This window comes from Ammospiza nelsoni, chromosome 5 (genome assembly GCF_027579445.1).
Source record: "Ammospiza nelsoni isolate bAmmNel1 chromosome 5, bAmmNel1.pri, whole genome shotgun sequence".
Lineage (NCBI taxonomy): Eukaryota > Metazoa > Chordata > Aves > Passeriformes > Passerellidae > Ammospiza > Ammospiza nelsoni.
The window spans coordinates 20,391,604-20,411,896 of record NC_080637.1 but is presented as its reverse complement, the minus strand read 5'-3'; the positions used below and the strand labels follow the sequence as shown (position 1 = coordinate 20,411,896).

General features: G+C 39.4%; 1 protein-coding gene across 4 annotated transcripts in view; it reads left to right on the top strand.

Annotated features, from left to right (window-relative positions):
- The window catches only part of PLXNB2 (plexin B2), a 251,608-nt gene that overhangs the window by 62,924 nt on the left and 168,391 nt on the right, over positions 1–20,293 (top strand). For all 4 annotated transcript variants that reach the window (XM_059471795.1, XM_059471796.1, XM_059471794.1 and 1 more), the window contains exon 3: positions 18,195–18,382. The gene's annotated coding sequence lies outside the window, so the exon portion shown is untranslated. The remainder of the gene's footprint in view (positions 1–18,194; positions 18,383–20,293) is intronic.

Sequence of the window (20,293 nt, the reverse complement as noted above, 5' to 3'; positions counted from 1 at the left end):
GAAGTGGGTTTTGCTCAACTGCATCAGTTAAACACATTCCATACATTTTTCTCCCCAACGATTGGGCAAGAGAGAACAGCTGCCATGGCTGTTCTTGTTTCAAGAGTGCTTAGAAATGGCTTAATTATCATTATAAGTCCATAAAAGCACCAGAAAGCTGAGTAGGTTCTCACAAGTTTCTAGAAGTTTTACCTGAGAACTCAGACTATTTCAGAGATTCTTCAAAGAGAAGCAGTTATAAACATGAAGCTGCAGAAACCATGTGTATGATTTAGCCAAGTAGAAAACCTTGCTGGGGTTTTTTGTGTCTATCACAGTAAATACTTAATAACCATCAATAAATCACTTTAAGCTGATGGTGAGCTTAAACCATCTTCAGGGTTTCAGCTTCAAGCATATCTTGTACAATACTTGAAGCCCAGAGTGCACGTGTGTGGAATTGCAGATGAATGTTGTTGCATCAGTATTTCAACTGACACTGTTTCTTATTCAGATCATGGCCTGCACAACTGGTAGCATGCCCCATGAAAGAAATTATTGTAATTGTCATAATAAAAATAATGTAACAGACTGGATTTTTTTTGTAGTCAGCAGTTCATAATGATTTGCGTTTTTGTGTTATAAGCTGGTTAAGTCAAACACACATATTTGAAATGTAAGTAAGAGTTTTTAGGGGCTTATAACTCAGTATGCATTCAGATAATTTTTAAAAATTGAATTAATACTTCACATACTGTTCCCTTGGGATTTAGAAAGACAGTAATTGCATAGTAAACATACACTCATTATTGCAATCACTTGTTGCAGTTTAACAGTGTCCGTGAAGATATGTCACTTCTTACTGAAGTATTATAGTAATTTAAGTGTTGAGTTTTAAAGTCTACTACCCATCACAATTGCTGAGCTCCACTGTAGAACAGAAGGTAGTTTGAATAATTAGTATTGGGTTAACTGTCTATGTTAAATAACTAGCAGGTGCTTAGGAGATATTGGTGCTGCTGGTCCAGGAGTTTGTAGTAGGGCTTTAATAGCTTATTTAAGGTAGGGGTTTTTTCCTCCCCTGTGTAGTTTTAAAGCAATTACATCTTAGCACTTCCCTTCTGTGAATATTGTCTCAGGTCAGGATGCCATAAATGCTGAGACTAAGAGCAAGACTGCACACAAATGGTCAAATATCCAACACTAGACAGAAAAGAATAAGGAAAGCGAAACATATAGCATCTCCCTTCATCATATCATGGGGGAGTTAAATCACATATCATCATTTAATCTCACAAGGGAAATACAAAATATTTAAGAGCCATTGTAAGAATACTGTAGTTTTTAAGGATAGACTCATACTTAATGATGGGTTTTTAAAAAAAATTAAAATAAATCAATTAATCAAATTCCCCCCAAAACAAACATCTAAATTGAACACTCCACATGCCTTTTCTGTATTTTAGTATCCATTTTTCTTTAAAAATTCAATTTGTGATTCAGTTGACCAGAGGGATGGAGCACCTCTCCTGTGAGGAAATGCTGAGAAAATTAGGATTGTTCAGCCTGGAACAGAGAAGGCTTCAGGGTTACCTAATTGTGTCCTTCCTGTGAGAAGGAAGTGAGTATTCACTTCACCCAAAGTGAGCTTACAGGAAAGATGGGACAAGACTATTTACAAGGGCATGCGGTGACAGGACAAGGGGGAGTATGTTCAAATTGATGGAAAGTAGGTTTAAATTAGATTTTTAGATTAGATATTTACTGTGAGGGTGGAAAGGCACAGGAACTGGGAAGCTGTGGATGCTCTGGGAAGTTGTGGATGCCCCATCCCTGGCAGTGTTCAAGGCCAGGTTGGATGGAGCTCTAAGCAACCTGGTCTGCTGGAAGGTGTCCCTGCCCATGGCGGGTGGGTTGGAACTAGATGGTCTTCAAGGTCCTCTTCCAACCCACAACAGTCTAGGATTCCAGGATTCTGATGAGCTCTTTTTAACTTTCAGCTTGTGGCACAGATTGTAGCTTCATGGAGAGCTGCTATCTGCACAACTGACTTCAGATGACCTTGTAGTTTTTAATATTGCATGATAGTGTTTGGCCTTGATTATATCCTTCTGCATCTTTTTTGCATGTTCAACTTCTAAACTCTTTAGTCTCATGTCTAAGGGTTTGTTGCTACAAATCTTATTGAACCTCATGGGCTTTATTGCCCATGTACATGCTTTAATTCTGTGGCCTTTTTCAGGACATGTGGATATTTTGAGTCTTCAATATTTTGAGAAGAAGTAATGCAATTATGTAGCTTCTAGTTAAGTTTCTGTCTTGCTGGTAGATCCTAAGGTGCCCTTGTAATTCTGCCTTTGTCTTCTGCAAATTTGCACTGGCCTGGTTGTTCTGGTGAAAATCTGTGAGAACACTCCCTGTCATTGTATCCTAATCCTGTTTCTAACAGCATTCCAGGTCAAAGGCAAGAATTGATCTTCTCAAAGCATCTTCAAGGGATGATTCTAATGCTCCCCCCAAGGGACTCTAAAAAGAGACACCTGTTTTATGTCTCCACCCATATAACATGGGGTAACTGCACAGAGAGCAGTTCTCCCCCTCCTCCTCTTTTGGCTTAGGGAGTTTGGGAACAGTTCCCATGGCTTGACAGAAATTTGGGGCAGTGGTACAAGTGAGTAGGAGAATCTGCCTGCTTGGGGTACAGCCCTGACCCTGTCTATCAGTAGGAAGCCATGTCTGGATCTCTCTTCTGTATCTGACTGCACAAAAGCAAGCTCTTTTCTCCAAAACCTAGTGTGGATTGTCTGCTATTTAGGGCCAAGTACAGACAGCTGCAGAGAAAAACAGACTGCATTTTTAAGTTTTGAAAATGTGGTTATGTCCTTTAACTGGACTTTGCAAGGGTGTGACTCTTTGAATGCCATTGCAGTGGAGGCAGGTACGTACCTGGCCACTTTGTATGCTGCATTTTAGATCTTGAAAAGAGTTCTGTCCCACATCTGACAGGTTTGTGTGGTAGTGGCTCCTCCAGGGAGTTTGTAGGTTTTTGAAAATTTGAGATGATGCTTAGTATATTGTCAAATAGAATAATTTACGATAATACTTGAAATTAAGGCTTCATTATTCTACATAACCAAACAGTTAATGAATTTTCCAAATTAAGAGAGTATCTACAGATAATCTTATGGTAATTTAGATGTAGGTCTGACTTGAAAAACACGGATTTGGATTTAAAACTGTGGTTCAGATCTGCCTCAGATTTATTGTGAGCATCATGTAAACAGAGGCAGAATGCTCTGTGTTTGTCTTTTAACATTTCCATTACCAAGAAGCTGATGAAAATCTGGATACACTTTTAAATCTTTTTTATTGGGAATACTTAATAATTATTGTCTTAAAGCTATGGGTAGTTGAACATTTTTTGTTGCTTTTTAGTTCTTGTAGAATTATCAGCAGTAGTTCCTTTAAAATTTCACATTTACTTGGGAACAAACTAGATTGAGAAAAATGCTGTTGTCAGGCAACTCAAGACAATTAAAATCTCAGTTTGAGAAGTGATATTTAATTACTTACAAGCTTGTAAAACAAATTTAATTACGTACATCAGACAAGCTGGTGGCCTCCACTTAAAATCCTGTGTACATAGGATGACCTGTGTGTCTGGCCTGAGACTGAGCAGAGGAAAAATATAAAAGAGCAAGTTTTCCCCTGCACATCACCACGGAGCAGCTGTGCTCTGTACCTCCCTGGGGAGGCAAATGCATTTACTGTCTGCCCCACAGTCATGATGGAGAAACCAAAAGAGAAATTTAACTGAGGTAGAGGTTGAGACGAGTCAAAGGGCTTCTGACCACAGGAATACTGAGTTCAGTGCCCTGGCTGAACGGATATGCTGTGCTCTATCTGCCAGATACATCAAAATAATAGTTACCAGCAGCTTTATTTTCATGTTGTTGTACAAAGAGAAGCCTGCTGTTGAATTATGGTGGTGAAGATGGATAGTTTAACTGCTGATGTGTTCTCATGACAAGGAATTAAATTTAGGTTTTCATGTGTCTTTGCAGGATGGAGTGGGTTGTTAATTTGTTTACGTCCATGCTACAGGGTTGCATTGCAATCTGTAAATAAGCATGCTTGCCCAGGGGGAACATCTGTAAGGCATAAGCACAGTGGATTGTCCAGAGCTTGCTGTGGAATTGGATTGTAGATGAGGAGAAGGTGGTTTGAAAATATCAAAGTAGACACTTTTTTAAGGTGTAAAGAAAGAAAGTACATAATGGGAAGTCTTTGTGTGCAGAACTGGAATGAAAACTTTCCAATGAATGCCTAAACATCGACAAGGCTCCCAGATAGTGGTCTGGAAATGGGAGAAGGGATTATGTTGTTGCAGATGCAAAGCCAGCTGTTGTGGTTTTTGCCTTTGCTTTGTACTAAAGTCCTGACTCAGATCTCCTGTGTAAGGCTCCCAGACTCGATCATATGCCAGGGGGTGAGCTGCAGCATTTGCCCCTCCCTGGCTGCAGCTTTGCTCCTGTCAGGGAAATGGAGCCCACTAGCCAGGGCAGCTAAAAGCACATCCCTGCTCCTTGGCTGCTTCACTTTGCAGGCTGGTGTGGAAATTGAAATAGTGGCTTGTGTTACAGTGTGTCACTTTATTGCAAGTGCTTCCCAACCTTATTTTATATTGAATTAATATACAGACCTTATGATTTTATTTTGGCATTAGCCAGCAATATATATGTCTTGCCTTAAAGATGAGCAACTACCTACCAGTGTAGATATTTGCTTGTCCTTCCAACTGATTAATTCCAGGAATATATACACTGTGAGAAAGAGATACAACCCTGTAGAGTTAGTGTGGCTACTCCTAGCATATCTGTAATGTACATATACGCACACAGGAAAAATACATATAAAGAGATACATATGAATCTAGGAAACTGCAGATTTTCCTTATAATTCTGTATTGTATGTTTCTGTCCTTATATGTATGTCTACCCTATAAAATACTAGTTCCTTTTCCCCAGTATTAAATTGCTTGATCAAAACTCCTTATCCATCACTATGGAAGATGGAGATACATATTATGGATAAACCAAATTGAACAATAAAATACTGTTCCTCACAGGAATGTTGGGAAACTTAATAGGTCATCTGCTGCAGATGTTGCTCCTTTCTACCAGGAGGCAAGGATAACGGTGGTGTTACCTAGTAACAAACAAACTTTTGGGTAAAAAACAAACTTTTTTTTCACTGAAATTTACTTAGATTAATTTGCAGGGGGAAATAGAGAAGTAGGAGCTTAGTGCTGCTATTTCTGAGAGTCATACACGGCAGTCCATTGTTATAGCTGAAAGTTGTTCTCCATGTGTCCTGTCCTCTGCATAGTTTTGCCATGCCTGTAGATCCTCCCTTTTTATATTGGTTCTACTTTAAATGAGCTCTGAAAAAAAACTTGCTGTCAGGTCTGGGAAGTATAATGCAACACCTTAATTTTCTGTATTACAAAATGTTCTGAAATGCTTTCAGAGGGATCCCAGTTTGTGCTTTGAGTCAGCTGCAGTAATTAGGGCGTAATGCAATTGTTTCTTTATGGGCCTGAACCCATCCCAAGAACCACAAAGACTGATTTCTTCCTTGTGAAAGGTTGCTTTAACCCTTGGCCAGGCAGGTGTCATGGGTTTTGTTCAAACACTTCGAGTTCTGAGACAAATGGAATCACAAGGCCTAAAGTTACTCCGCTCGCAGAACTGCAGATCAACATGTGCCTCTCTAAATATTTAGGAAGACCAAACATTTTTCAAGGAATGTGAATTTGGGTTGAGGGTTTTTTTGCTACAGAATGATAAAAATACCATTCACAGTACTCTACTTGATGAATCTGAAACTATTTATTTTGGCCAGCTTAATATGTTATCCTCTATCTTCCTTCTGGAAAATTTTGGCCTTTTCACTAGTTCAATTCCTTGAGGAACATTATTTTGGACTGCTGAGAAGAAGGACAAAAATCTGCAAAGCTATTTTCTCTCAGATGGTGAAAGGAAGTCAGTTATAAATTTGATGATTTGTGCTAAATGCTTCTTCTTGTTATGATTACAGTAATTCTGTATTTTAAGAGAATTTAATAAACTATGTTCACAGGCGCACTTTGAATGTTATAAACTTAAAACACTTGCCTGCTTTTACTAAGGTAGCAAGAGCTGTTACTGGCCTTTCTCTCTGACTATTATGGAAAAATAATTTTGAGAACTGAAAGGTGCTTTGGGGATTTTGAGTTTGCTTTTACTTCAGAAGATCTCAGACAGGTTAATGGGGAGGTTTTTGCAGGTTGCCTGTGTAGAAAAGGTTCATGCACATTTAATATCTTTTCTCAGAAGCCTGCAGTGATGATTTTAGGTTTTGATTTCTTTCATGAATACTTGAATTTATCAACTAAAGACAGCACATTTACTCTCTTTTAAACTCTTCACACCTTTGGCTATTAAGGTGTAGGAAGGATGTGTTGTAGTGATCCAAATCCAATTTTAAACTGTTCTCTTGTCTTCTATGTGAGTTTTCTTGCTAATACTACTGTGTAAGTACTCATGCCAAATCTTCTATGGATGGAGTGGGAAGGAATTATCTTTTCTACTTTGCAAACATAACTTGCACATTTTTGCTTTTTCTCTAAAAAGGCAGAGAGGATTTGTTGAATACCTCTCTCCAAAAATTTCAGTTTCTGAAAAATCGTTTTGTGACCCAAGATGCAGGCATTTTTGTGCTCCCTCTGAACACATCACTAGCTCAGATAAATAACTGACTTGAATAGATATGTTCCAGAAATGTATCACCAAAGATACATTTGGAGCCTAAATAATTGGAACTCATTAAGGGCTTTCACTTTTTTCTTTCTTTGCTTTTCTAATAAATATAAATTTACCCTGATATTCTCCATTACCTCTAGATTAGCCAAAACCTTCTTAAACTACATAATTACTAGCAAATAGTGTGTGTTATATCAATTTATACATGAATAAACACATGCAAATTCAAACAAATGAGGGTCTTCACAAACATGACATATAGAATATTCTGGCATGAAATATTTTTGTAGTAACATTTCATCTTTTTTTTATTTAATGCTCAAGGCAGATTCTCCATATTCCAAATACAGCAGGCCTGTATTTGTTATTGATTTTGTTTAATTTTCAACTTTGGACCCAAGCTGTTTAAACAGATTACTCTCTGCTTTTATCTGAGTCAACTTCCTCATGCTTTCATCAAAGCAAGAGATATTATTTGACTTTCTGTCTCATAACACAGCATTACAAGAGAGTCATATGTTAAGTGACAGTGATGGATTTTGTATTAGGAAATGGCCATTCTGTCTGCATGTAAGTCTCTTGTAATAGTTCCCCATGAAAGACAAAAAAAAAATCTCATCTTTATTTATTTGTAGTCTATTTATTAGTATTCATTACAGTTGTATTTACTCGTAAGTGAAGCTAATACATTTCAGAACTAGAGAAGCTGAGAGTGTTTGAACTGGAATAACAATGTGTAGGCATAATATGTTTGTATCCTGGCACTGATCCTATGCCTTAACTTTCTTATTCCTATGCACACCATATTTGTGAACTGACTGATACCTGGCAATAGAGGGACACTTTCTCTTCAGGCTGACTTGCAGTGTAGTTGTGAGGTTTAATGGCAACTAGCACTAACACAAGCTTTCGGCACAAATTATGTTTTCTGGTTAGATCAAAACTTCTTCATGTCTTATTTATAAGAAGTTTAAGATGGAGAATAGCAAGTTGAATAGGTACCCAATTGGCTAAATCTGTGGACAATTCTTGGAAGACTCTGCTGGGAACATACAGAAATCTGTCTACATTTACCTTTCAATTGTCTCTGCAGGAACAATTGGGTTATAGGTATAGAATAGGGGTTTCCTCAGCAGGCAAATCAATATGGACATCAGCAAGTGCTTTGGAGATACACAGCAGCATCAGGGATTGTGGTGTTGACTGACTGCATGTGCATCTCTTTGTCTTGGCTCTCTTGGGCTTTGTGCTCCAGCCTGAATAGGTGAAGAGCAAAATACCACTGTAGGTTCAAAGGACAGTTTTTCCTGTAGAGGAACTATGGATATTTCCTGCCTTTATGTAGACTGTGGTAAAAGGACTTCAATCTGCAGCAAATGACATCTCCCAGACAGTCTCAAGGCTCGGCTGAGCAGCCAGAGAAGCTCTTCCAGGGCTTTCATGCAGGAGGCACAAGACTCCTTGTGAGCATGCAGATCTGTTAACTCCCTGCTATGGCCAGGCCTCTCTTCACATTGTTGTTTTCTGAACAAACAGTACTTTATACAGAGACCTCAGTGTCCTCAGCCTGGAAAGAGAAGCAGTGCAGGTGATCTTGTGCTGCCTGCACTAAACCCCAGAAGCCCACCACGAGTTTAACCTCCAAATGTGGGTCAAGGATTCCTCCCTGTCCTGGGAGGCCTGGATGGCTTGGACTGGACCCAAGTGAAGGAGGGATGGGCACAGAAACAGGAGTGGCAATATCTCAGGAATGAACAGAAACTTAGCATACTTGTCTGTTCAATTTTTTTTTCAGGTTAGTCACATCAAAAGAGCTGCTGCAAATTATCAAGGCGCTTGAATCTATTGAAAGAGTGTTTCTGGTATGGCTCAAAATTGAATACTAATTGGTTGTATTTCTGTAGGAAAATCAGCCCAAGCCTGAAATTGCTATAATACTGAAAGATGATGTGCCTCAGCATTTGCTTAGGCTGTATATAATCTAACATATGGACACACTGCAGTCTTACTGGCAACCTGCAGTAGCTCTAGATATACTTCTGCACAAAAATGAAGCAGCAGAATTTTAGTAGTAGTTATTGACACCTCTATATATGATGATAATTACTTTTCATAATTATGTATTTCACAGGCAAGATGAGGAATAAAAAGTGATAATACTAAAATTAGAATATCAGTACTGACATGGATGTTGAATTGTTTTTCTGATCGTGGTCAATAAACAAGTTAGGAAGTAGCTAACGTTGTTGCTGGCCAAATTAGACCTGGTTAAGTTAATCACAAGTGGCATGTGTTTATCCTCCATAGCATCTCTTTACTGGAAGTTTTGTGTATATACTGAGAATGAGATATAAATGGACCTGCAGGCATTTTGTGTTAGTATCAAGGATTTATATATTTGTGTGATTTTCACCTATACCATGTATTGGTATATGAAAAAAGAATAGCAAATGTGATTATAATGATCTGAACAGGCTCACTCTTAATGATATACAGCTACCTTCCTATTTTTTTGTCAAAGCCTTTCTCTAATATAAATGCCTAGAATCTTATTAAAAATCTGATCTCATTAGGTACACCATTAGTATTAAAATATTGTATCCTAAATCTCAGTCATTTAGAAATGATCTGTAATGATAAGAGATTAAATGAGGGCTCACCAATTAGTATAAAAGTCTTAGAGGAACAGAAAATGCCTTCAAAGAATCTGATTATATTTTTGGGTTTTCTGAGATATTTTTCTTTTATTTTCAGAAGTACTAGCAATACTTTAAAATTTTTTTGCATAACACGGGAATATTTGAAGCTTTTTTTATCACTTTGGTGTGCAAACCAAATGTAAGGGGAAAAACTGAAACATTTAAATTATTTTAAAACAATCTCTTTTTGGTTTTTTGAGATGAAATGATTGACAATTAAATGTAAAATCTTAGGCTGCTTTTGGTCTTCTGCTGCACCACTGTTTGTTCTTACATGTGCAGTGGGATGGAGTTTGATGCAGGATTTAATCCTTTTACCCGCTCCACGGTACACTGTGAGCCTTCCTATGAAAACCCTGTGGTCGTGTCTGTGTATGACCATCTCTGATCACCTTTGCTAGTTGGTTTGGCCCATATCACAATCAAATGGTATCAGACAGTGCTGCAGAGTCTGGTACAACTTGAATTCCCAAATTCCATGAAACTGGTAAAATCTGAAGCCTCAAGTCCTGCACAGAAGGCTCTCTCCATCATGTGAGGAACACTCCAGTCTCAGGCTGCTTTAGTCCAAGGCAAGTTATCTTGGAGCAGCTGGCATTTCCAGCTCCCAATCCTCCTTCTTTGGGTTGTGCAACATCTCGTAACCAAAAAATGTTTTAGTAAAAAGTAGCATTAGAATAGGGTCACATGCTGTGTCAGGGACAGCTTGGAAAGAAAGCAAGTATTGTGTCCTCTTGTGTGCAACATCCCTGTGCTGTGGCCTGGTTTTCCTAGTAAAAGATGAAGCATGGTTTTAAATTTGGATTATTTTGGTGTTTGTTTTTTTAAAAACAGGGATTCTTAGTTTACTCAGAAATTTAGGCAAACTGAGGCTTGTTTTGGCCATTCTGCATAATTCAGATGTAAACCTTTCTCACTAGGGCACTGCATAGTGAAGATATCCTAAGTCAATTCCTTAGCGCTGCTAAACCCCTTTCTGTTTTCTGCTAGAGTAGGAAGCAGGGAAAGAGCAGTACATTAGAGTAAATGGTATACTTTTGTAATTCCATGTGTATAAATATTGGTGCAGTGGTGGTGGTGGTTTCCATATTATTAAGTGCCAGGAAAAGTTTTTTGAAATTTACCTTAGAGCTGTAAGTCCAAAAATGCATGGTAAGGCAAAAAGGTGAATAAGCCATTTAAATGGTGAGGGTTTAAGTGGGGATTTGAAGGGGAGTGGAAAGGAGTATAACCACAGACTGATGTATTGCTGTGGGAGCAGGTAGGGGCCCAGATGTATTTTAAAAAAATATTTAAGGGTAAAAGGTTTTTTTTCCATCTCACGCTGTATCAAATTCCTCCCTCCTTAGTGTTTGTAAATCTTCCAGCATTTTTAGAAATTATTATTTTATGAAAAATGAATGTAACTGTATAGTGGGCATATATGATAAATTTACACAAAATTATGTAATTTTCAAAGATAGGATAAAAGCCATTACTGCAGTGCGAAAACATTTTTCTATCACCTCTAATAATGTTTTCCACCTCTTTCCATTTGAAAAAGAAGTGGAATGTATCAGCATGAGGAAGCTGTTCACACTGATTCCCAGCTGTGGATATGTCAGTGGAGATAAATTCACGTCCTCAAAGATTACCCTTTCCTAGGTACCAATTTGCACACACCTTAAATTCCACTTTGACAAAACTAAGCTTTCCAAGGTGCTCATCTGCTCCCTCAGCAAGGTTTTGAGGTTTCACAGTGTTTGTACAAGGAGGTTCAAGGCCTGTGTGACTAAATAAAAGTAGCCCAGCTGCTGTAAATGGCAGCTTTTCTTTGCCTTTCTTTTGGAGGAGCGGAGGTCAGGGATACACATTTATTTTCTTTGTTGGTGCAGCTTTTCCATGCCCTTCCAGCCCTGCTCCTGTCTGCTGGCCAGCTGGGTTGTTAGTGGCTGGTGGCTGAGGAGCAGAATCTGCCTTTCTGAGCAGAATTTGCCTTTCTGACCAGACTGGTTGCTGCACTTTGCACAGGAACCTTCTGAAGCTGGAAGTCTAGCGCTTGTCCTTGAGTCACTTTTTTATAATATGTACCAAATTTGAGTAGGCTTTCATTCAGTTTGGAGTTCAGGGGTGAATTAAATGTCCTTTCTATCAGATTTGTGTATCCCTTAGCTCAGAAAACTGGGAGGATTATCCTGCCTCTTCCCTCAAACCATTGTGTTCAAGGTTTTGTGTCGTGTTTAAATGAAACACCTTTGTGCACATGTATTTTCTAGAAAGGGGAAACAACTCCAAGATGTATTTATTTATTTATTAAATTTCTGTCACCTTAAAAGCTGTTTTTGCAGACAAACTGGTTTTTCATGTTTGCTTTTATAAGAGATGTGTTTATATGAATGTGCACCTTCTTGGTGACTTCCACAGGGTAGGACCCTCTGTGCTTTTGCATCACGTACTGTACCTTGCTGAAATTACCTCTAGGTTATTGTACTGCCAGCTTTCCATTAACTAACTGACTATAAAAAAAATTTAAATAAAATGCCTTTGGGAATAGTAAATGACAAACTTCTCGGAATATGAGCCTTGCAGCCCAATCTCCTAAAAGAAGCACCTGCAATCTGGCTTTATAGCTGATACACAGCTAGTTGGCAGACAAAAACCTTGCTAGGATTTCAATTTACAGCCTATGATACATAGGATTCTTTCTTCCTTGTAATGCTTTAAACTGAAATTGAATTTTAAATTAACTTGACACTGTGCTGTTTTCAAGTCAGATAAATAACTGTGTTCCTTTTCCTTTTTCCATAATATATTTGGTATCTTACTATTAAAGCTTTTCCTGAATTGATGTTAAAATTATACATTTGCCTGTCCTTACTTTTCTTAGGAAAAAAAGTGAAACATAACCATGTAGCTGTAAGAAGTATTTTTTGCACTTTGACAGTTATACAGTTTTGTAGTTTAGAAATTTGCCAGTTTTATTTCTGTTGCTCACTGTAACAGCTCGTGGTTTATTTCTGTGTTTTCCCACAAAACTTTGATCAAACAGTGGCCTTCAGAATTATGTTCTTTGAGCCTTCATGCATGTAGATATCTTCCATTTACTTCATCAGAAGACCCCATTCTTCACTTCAGTACCCCATTTACACCTTCAAAATGTTAATGAAGTGATGTATCAACATTGTTTTGGAGTGGTTTCTTTTAATGTACTTTTGAGCTTTTGCAGTTTTTTAGATGTTAGACCTACATGGGGTATAAATGTTTGTAAAACACACCAGGTAGTTACAGTCTGGTCAGTGGTGTCTTAATCTGACACCTTGTAGCATAAATATTTTTTACACTTGATAGATGATGCCACCAGGAAGAATTATAGCAGAGCTGCCTTAAAAAATACTCAAAGTATTTTACAGAGAATTGAATAATTACCCATGTTTCCAAATGTGCTGTGTAGTAGAAAGAAGGACTTTTACAGTAGAGCTGCTTGTGGTTTATTTTTGTTTTCCCTGATTCTCACACACTTAATTGAAAAAACCTTCCTCATCAAACTGTATCTCGTAGAGCTTACACTGTAGGACATAGGGTGGCAGAATTTACAATGATAGCATGCTGAGCAAAATGTATTTCTTCTGTTTCTGGTAAAAATATGCCTAACACTATGGGTCCCTATGTGTAACTTTAAATAAGGTATTGAAGTACATCCCTCCCTCCCTTTTTCCCCCAGGAAAGCATTCTCCTAACAGCTCCCATTTTGTACCTTCTGGCTTTCAGCAAGGCATTAGCATTCCAGAAAGAGTTTCACCAGCCCCTAGGTTTGAACAGTGGGCAGGACAGGCAGAAGGAAAAGCTACCAAACACTTTGCCTCTTAGGCGTGGGGCTTGAATTGTAACCAGGGGCTTTTGGGAGTGTATTGAAGAGCACTGCTTTCCTTGCCTGCTCTTTCCCTATTCCCTTGTTTTCTGATACCAGTATGACCAAATATCCGTATTTTTAATAACCAAGCGCAATGAAAAAATATTTGGAATATTTCTTATCTCTGAATGTCTTAGCACAGGAGAAAAAACACACTTCTGCCTTAAACAGGGCAAGAAGTTATGCAGACCTCCCCACCTCAGAAATTCTCCCAGGGGAAGGAATGCCACGTAAAATTGGGAAGTTATCATTTTCTCAAATAAGGGTGAAATACCAGGGCCTTCTTTGGGTGCTTTTCACTCTTTTATAGTCCAGTCATCTCTGTGCCCACCCTGACCCTCCACACTCCCTCAAGGTATTCAAATGGAAAAGCTTTCTTTCCAAGGTATTTGCACAAAGCAGGCATTGGGCAGCAGAGGAGATTTCTCCCAAAAGCATGTGGGCGTGCTGTGACCCTTCCCCAGGGCTGAGCTGAGCTGCTGAGGGAGGATTCTTGCCCCACCCTGGGCAGTCACAGTCCTTGGGTGGAGGCTGTCATTGCACGTTCTGGGCCGTGTGCCTGAGAGCACCTAGGCATATTTGTTTGACTCTCTGCCAGCATATATGCCAAAGAGATTATGCTTCATATTTCATCCCAGGGTGAAGAGAGCCTAAATGGGTTTATCATGGAGTTTTCATTCACTCTGTCATTTCTCCCTTCTTTATAGTTCATTGCTAGACTCCTAATTTTTCCCGACAGCAGCGCACACCCCTGCAGCTGGCCCTGCATAATGATTCCCTCCTCCTAGACTGACAAGAGTGGGTACATAAATCTGCTGCCATCAGGGTGCCTCCTTTAGCAGACACTGCCCCCTCTCCCCCCTGGAAAAAGATCTGTCCCCTCCCCAGCACTCTCATTTACCACCCACTACTGTTGCCTGCTGAGCCAAGATGCTGCCTGTGACCGTTATCCTGCCTATGCTAAACATCAGGAAATGGCTCTTTTTGGACAAAAATACTTTTTTTTTTCCCCTCCTAATGATAACTATTAGTGAAAATTGGAGTGCCTTTGGCAATTGTATTTGATGCAAATGTTACAACGTACAGCAACAAGCTCCTGTGAAAAGCAAGGGTGGACTGGTTGTTTGAATTAGCAGCTGGAGGGTGAGGAGGACTGTCAGGAGCAACAAATTTGACCAAATATAGATCTTTAGAAGGTTTTAAGTTAGAGATCCCCGTGTTCTCTGAGGCCCTATATTAACTCAAAATGATTACTTTGAACTATTGAGTAAGGGCAATAATGTCAGATCCAGGGCTTCTCAGCTGCTGAACTCACCAAGCACATTGACAGTTTATAAATCAGACAGGACTTGTGGACCCTTTACAAATTATTGTTTTAAAATCTCTTCCTTAGCCCTCCATCCTTAGCTATAGCAGTGGAATATTGTAGCTGGCTAAAAATCAATGTAAGACTAGTTTAAAAGGCAGCAATTTCTGTTCCTGTTCTGAAAAGCAGGCATGAGGTGAATGTGCACTGTATGGCAAGAGCTTCATCATTCTTTACCAGCAGTGAAGGTATAGGTAAAGGTCATCCCCTTTCATCTTCCAAGAGTCTAATCCACAAAATACTAGATTTCACCAATAGGTATTTGGTGTTAGCAACATGCTGATAGTCTAATATTCATAGTTGCTTTCAAAGTTAAATTATTATTTTTCTTCAGCTAATAGTATTTGGCAGTTTTCTCTGACGTTGTCCTTATAATGATTCATACTGCAGTTGTTTTGAAGAGATGGATAAACTACAATTGTTTATATACAAACAGAATATGGCATTGGCTGCCAGGAAACAATCTCACTAATATTTGACTTGTTAGGTTGCCTCATGTTTCATGTTTTGGCTCAGAGAGAGCAAGCTTAAAATTAATTGAGAAGAATTTCTTTTTTTCTGAGTGTGTTCAAAGCTAGGGTATTTTCTCCTCTGTAAATGTTGGCAATTGATTATAAAATGTCAGAGGTGTTAGCAGTGTCAGCGACCTTCCTCTGTACAGCTGGAATAATAGGCAAGACTTGCTTTAGGACACCCTGCAGTTGCTGACAGGTTTTGTTGCATCTGCAGCCAACTCTGTATCATTAACGAGGGAAAAAGGGTGGATAAGGGAGTGTGGATTGTAAATGTGAGAGTGCTCACTCCACTAAATTTACTTGAAAAATGATCATTTTGTATCCAATGCCTTTTTGTACTCTTCATGATTTTCTAATTAAGCCTGGAGGGCTGTGGATCCAGGCTTTGATATGAGCAGTATTGACTGTCCTCTTTCCAGAGAAGAGAACAAAGCTTCCTCACTGTGCTGCTGGATGCTAACTGATGAACTGTTTTTCTTCCATGCCTTGGTTACTGCATATAATTAGGAATCTTACTCTTGTGACTTCATGTGCAGAACTGCATCCTTTCAGCAGACCTGCCTGCCAGCTGCCCGTCATGCACAGCTATTCCCAGGATCCTTAAATTTGACTTTGCATGTCAACTGTTCCTATTTAAACTAGGAGCTTTGAAGCAAACTATGGGCATCCTGAAGAAAAAGCTCTTCATATCTAACAACAGTCTCTTTTAGAATCTGTTAGAGTCTAAGGCTCAACTTTAAAAGTGGTCGTGGTGTGCTGTTCAAATTATTTATTTGAAATAATTTTATTAGAATAGAGAAGTACCTGTGTGATTCTTGAAAAATGAAAGAAAAAATATGTATCCACTTGCTGGGTAGACCCATATGAGTGGTTTTCTGAGGGAATTACCCCTTTCTTGTCTCAGTGCTCCCTTGCAGCAGAAGCATTGATAGAGTCTGATGGCTAGTGTGTTGCTGGGGTTGAGAGAAGGCACTTCCTCCTTGGAGAAGGGCAAGCGAGAAGACATGACAGAAGTGTCAGAGCAACAGGAATAAGCCTGACTTAGATTTGAGGAGAAATTTCCAATCCTGTATGTCATTCCTTCACATTAATGATGGAAAAAATATTTTTATTTTTTGTTTTAATATCTTGTCTTTACGATATTTTAGAACTGGAATGCCTGTACTTCATTCCCTGAACATCTTCTCTATTAAGTAATGTCTCTATTCCTCTCTGCTGAGAGCAGGTACATGGAGAAACAGAAAAAGATCTTGCTGCATTGCACAAGGGGTCTTTTTGTTTATTATTAATCAAGAAACACACATGCTTAAGAATTTTTGGGGAGAAAAAGCTCAGAGTGTTTATCTTCCAAGAGGCTGTTTGAAAAGTCGGCTTTTTACTGTGGAGTAAAGCTAGAAGGTTTGACACAGGGCCACGATGGAGGCAGCTGGAGGGCTGGGCTGTGGCCGTGTGAGGATCCACAGGAGATGGGGCTTGTGTGTGACCTTGGGCCTTGGCACAGGGAGCTGTGACTGGAGAGTGATGCTGGCAGGGAGAGGTGTGGGCTGGGCAAGGGATTCCACTGCTGTCACTGACAGCCATGTGACATGAGAGATGCTTTAAAAAATAGTGTCCTGCCTTCAGAATCACAGCTAGAAAATGTATTACTGTAAAGCTGGAGTTTCTTCTGCAGGAAACACCAACTTTCTTTTACCCCCAGTTCCTTCTTTAGTGTTATCTAGTGGAGGACTTAAAATGCAGGCTAGTTTAAATCCTTTCATTTCTTGTGACAAGATACTTCTGATAACTTGGAATTTAAATAACTTAGAGTTTTCATATATAAAATGAGTATAGATTTCAGCTGTTGAAAGGTTCCTTGTTGGAGAAGATGCATATAGTAGAAGTGGTGGCAAACAGGAAAAAAAAGGTTGGCTGTGTTTGTGAAAAGCAGAAGACCAGTCTTCATTCCCTTTGGAAAAAATCATAGGATAGCTTGGTTTGGAAGGGACCCCCAGAGGTCGTGTAGTCCTATGGCTCAAATTGGGGCCAGCAAGATCAGCTGGCTCAGAACACATCAAGCATTTAGCAGTCAACTTTACAGAGCTCAAAACTTAAGAATATGTTCATAAGTCTCTCAGGAATTCTGAAAGGAAAAAGTTTATTATAATATGTCTTCTTTGTCTTCCTCTTTCAGAAGCTTAAAAAAATAGAGAGCTCAAGCTTTCCTACTTCTTTACTGTGCATTTCCTTTTATTTTTAGATGGAAATAAAATTTTAATCAGGCTAAACCTTACTTTCCATACTCAATTATTCCCCAGAAAGTTTAAATAAGTATAGATGTAGGCTTTTCAAGAAAATGCCCCTAGAAGCTAATTTTGAAGCAAAGGGAAACTGGAAGGTGACATTGCTTTTGAAAATTGAGCCTTAATAAAGGGCTTCATTTAGTCATCCATCCTTGAAAATGGATGGTGAAATATGTAAGGGTTGAGAGGGAAAGGGAAAAAACAGAGTTGCAAGAGAATGATACCAGATGAAAGTATGAGGTAATTTAAGTCCTTGGTTAATGCCCCTGTTAGAAATTAGTCCTGGCTGGTTTGGTCACCCAAAAACTGGCAGCTCAAAACAAAATTCTTACCATAAAGTGTTCTTGCTATAGTCTGGGCTTTAGCAGGTTTGTTATGGGGCTACTGTTATCTAGAAAAGTAGCCCCTCTGAGGGAGAGTTAGGATGCTCTGTAGATAGCTTCTAGTGCTTTGTGTGTCCCCAGGGTATCTTGGGAGGGCACCTTTGGTGCAGAGGAGCAGAGAGCCATGCCTGTCACTGATGGCTCTGTACTGAGTTTCCCTGCTCTGGGGCTGTGTGTGCAGCAGTGGGGCAGTGCAGGCATCCCTCGCCGTGCCTGGGCTGAGGAACGCTGTGCTGCTCCTGTGCAGAGGGAGCTGAGCGCCTCTCCTCTTGTTCCAGGTGCCAAGAGTGAGGGGAACAGCCCAAGGCTCAGCTCTGGGGCTCAGCTGGTACCCCCAGGAGCACAGCTGAACAAGAGCAAGGACTGTCACCGCCCTGTCTCCTCTTGAAGTCCCAGAAGAAGTGGGTTCTTGTTTCCCAAGCTGTGGAGTGCACATAGATTTTTCATGTGAATTTTCTGTTTTCAGGTAAGCTCATTTTTTTCTTCTTTTTTAATACAATTGAGTTTTCTAAATGCAAAATCATATTCTGGTTTTCTAGACAAATTTGTTGCTATTTATCAAGGCTTTCAGACATTGCTGGAGCATTTAATAAGTGTTTATTAATACTAATGGAGATGAAACTTCTAGGAGTCAGTCTTGCAAGAGGCATTAAAAATTAGCAAAGGAAAAAAATAGCAAGAATAGCTTGGCAGAGGTTCTGTATTCATAAACCTATTTATAGATGGTGTGCTGAGTAGAGGAGCGGGTTTGTGCCTCTGCCAGCAACATGCTGCAGCCTACTGCTGTGCTTGCCCTAATTTTGCACTTACATTCTGAGCCTCCCAGGGGATGCTGAGCAGCTGTGTGGCTGACCTGAATCTCCAAGGTGTGTGGGTTTGACTGTGACCCTGAGAATGATCGGAGAGATTTGGTCAACTTCTTTTCCAGGACCTGTTCACATTGATTAGCCTGTGTTGGCTCGGCAGGTTTCTCAGGAACCAGCATGTAAAATCATCTTCTTTATTCTCAAGTGGCCAAAGAGATCTGAAGCAAGATTGATAAAGGGGTTGCACAAACATGGTTCTTGGGCTATTCTTCAGCTGCAAAATGGTTTAAATCCATTTTGGCAGCTTTCTTGGTGCTTGTGATGCTCCTGGAGGCGCTGCCACTGAGAGCTCTGCTTCCAGTCTGGCACACGGCTGGAGGGAAAGGAGAGACTCTGGATCCTGTGAGCTGTCTTCCTCACAGTTACCAGTAATGATTGTCCATAAACTGAACTTTTTGGAATACAACACTCAGCCTTTCCAGCAAGAGAAACACGTGTCTCCTGCCTGGCACCAAAGAAAAAGGAAATGGTGGGAGGGGAAAACAAAATTTAGGAAAAGCCAAGTTAAGGAAACAAGTGTGTTCTAGTGTTGAATATCTGACCTCATACCATTTGGGAGGGGTTATGTTTAGGTTTTTTAGTAGTTTTTTGTTTTGTTTTGGTTTTTTTGGGGGGGTGTTGTTTGTTTGGTTTGGATGTTTCTGTGTTTTAAGTTTTATTTTCCCTTAAAAACTAATGGGGAAAGGAAGAATCAAAATACAGTTTTCCATGCATATGTGCTGCAGAATGAATAGAAGTGAAAACAGCTGAAAACAGCTGTTCTAAACCAAAAATGTGCATTCTGCCACTACACATTCATTTATGCACCTAAAATCATGATTTTTGAAAATGTAGGGAAAAGCATGAAATAACACAGAAATAGGCACTATTTAAACTTATTTAGAAATGCACATCAGGCAAGATGAGTATCACTGAGGAACAAAGGTGGGACCTGTGGGGGATGCCAATGTAAGAAGTGGACTCACTGAAAGCAAGTAATTGCAGAGTAATTTTGCTGTGGAATTTTAAACCAATTATGTGAACAACAGAGCATATGTTCTGAAAGTAGTCAGAAGTGGTTTTTTGTGGGTATAGCTAGCTTGGTTTCAGAAAGCCTCTGCCTGGCCAGGGTTAGTGCTCCCACAGCTGAGACAACATGAGTGCTTGCGTGTTTGGCTGTACATTGTTGCCTTGCTGAAAGTCAGCTTTTCTCAATCTGCCTCTCCTGAGGTAAATCTTCCAAAAATGTAAAAAGGTGTGTCTGATAATACCTAGTGCCTCAGCTTGTTTCTATGTCTGAGTGGAAAGTCTGGTGTTCAAAAGGTGCTTGATCTTATATTCTGCAAATATTAAATGTTTTGATAAGCTGCATCAAACTACATCAAATTTTACTGAAATTACTGCAAGTTTCACATAACAGGACTGATTAAAGGTGCTATTTCAAGAAGCCTTCACTAATCTAGTTGTTTCTTGAGCTCTGTTCTTTTGAAAGGGAGATTTGCATCCTTTTGCTTTTTAATAAAATGAGACGA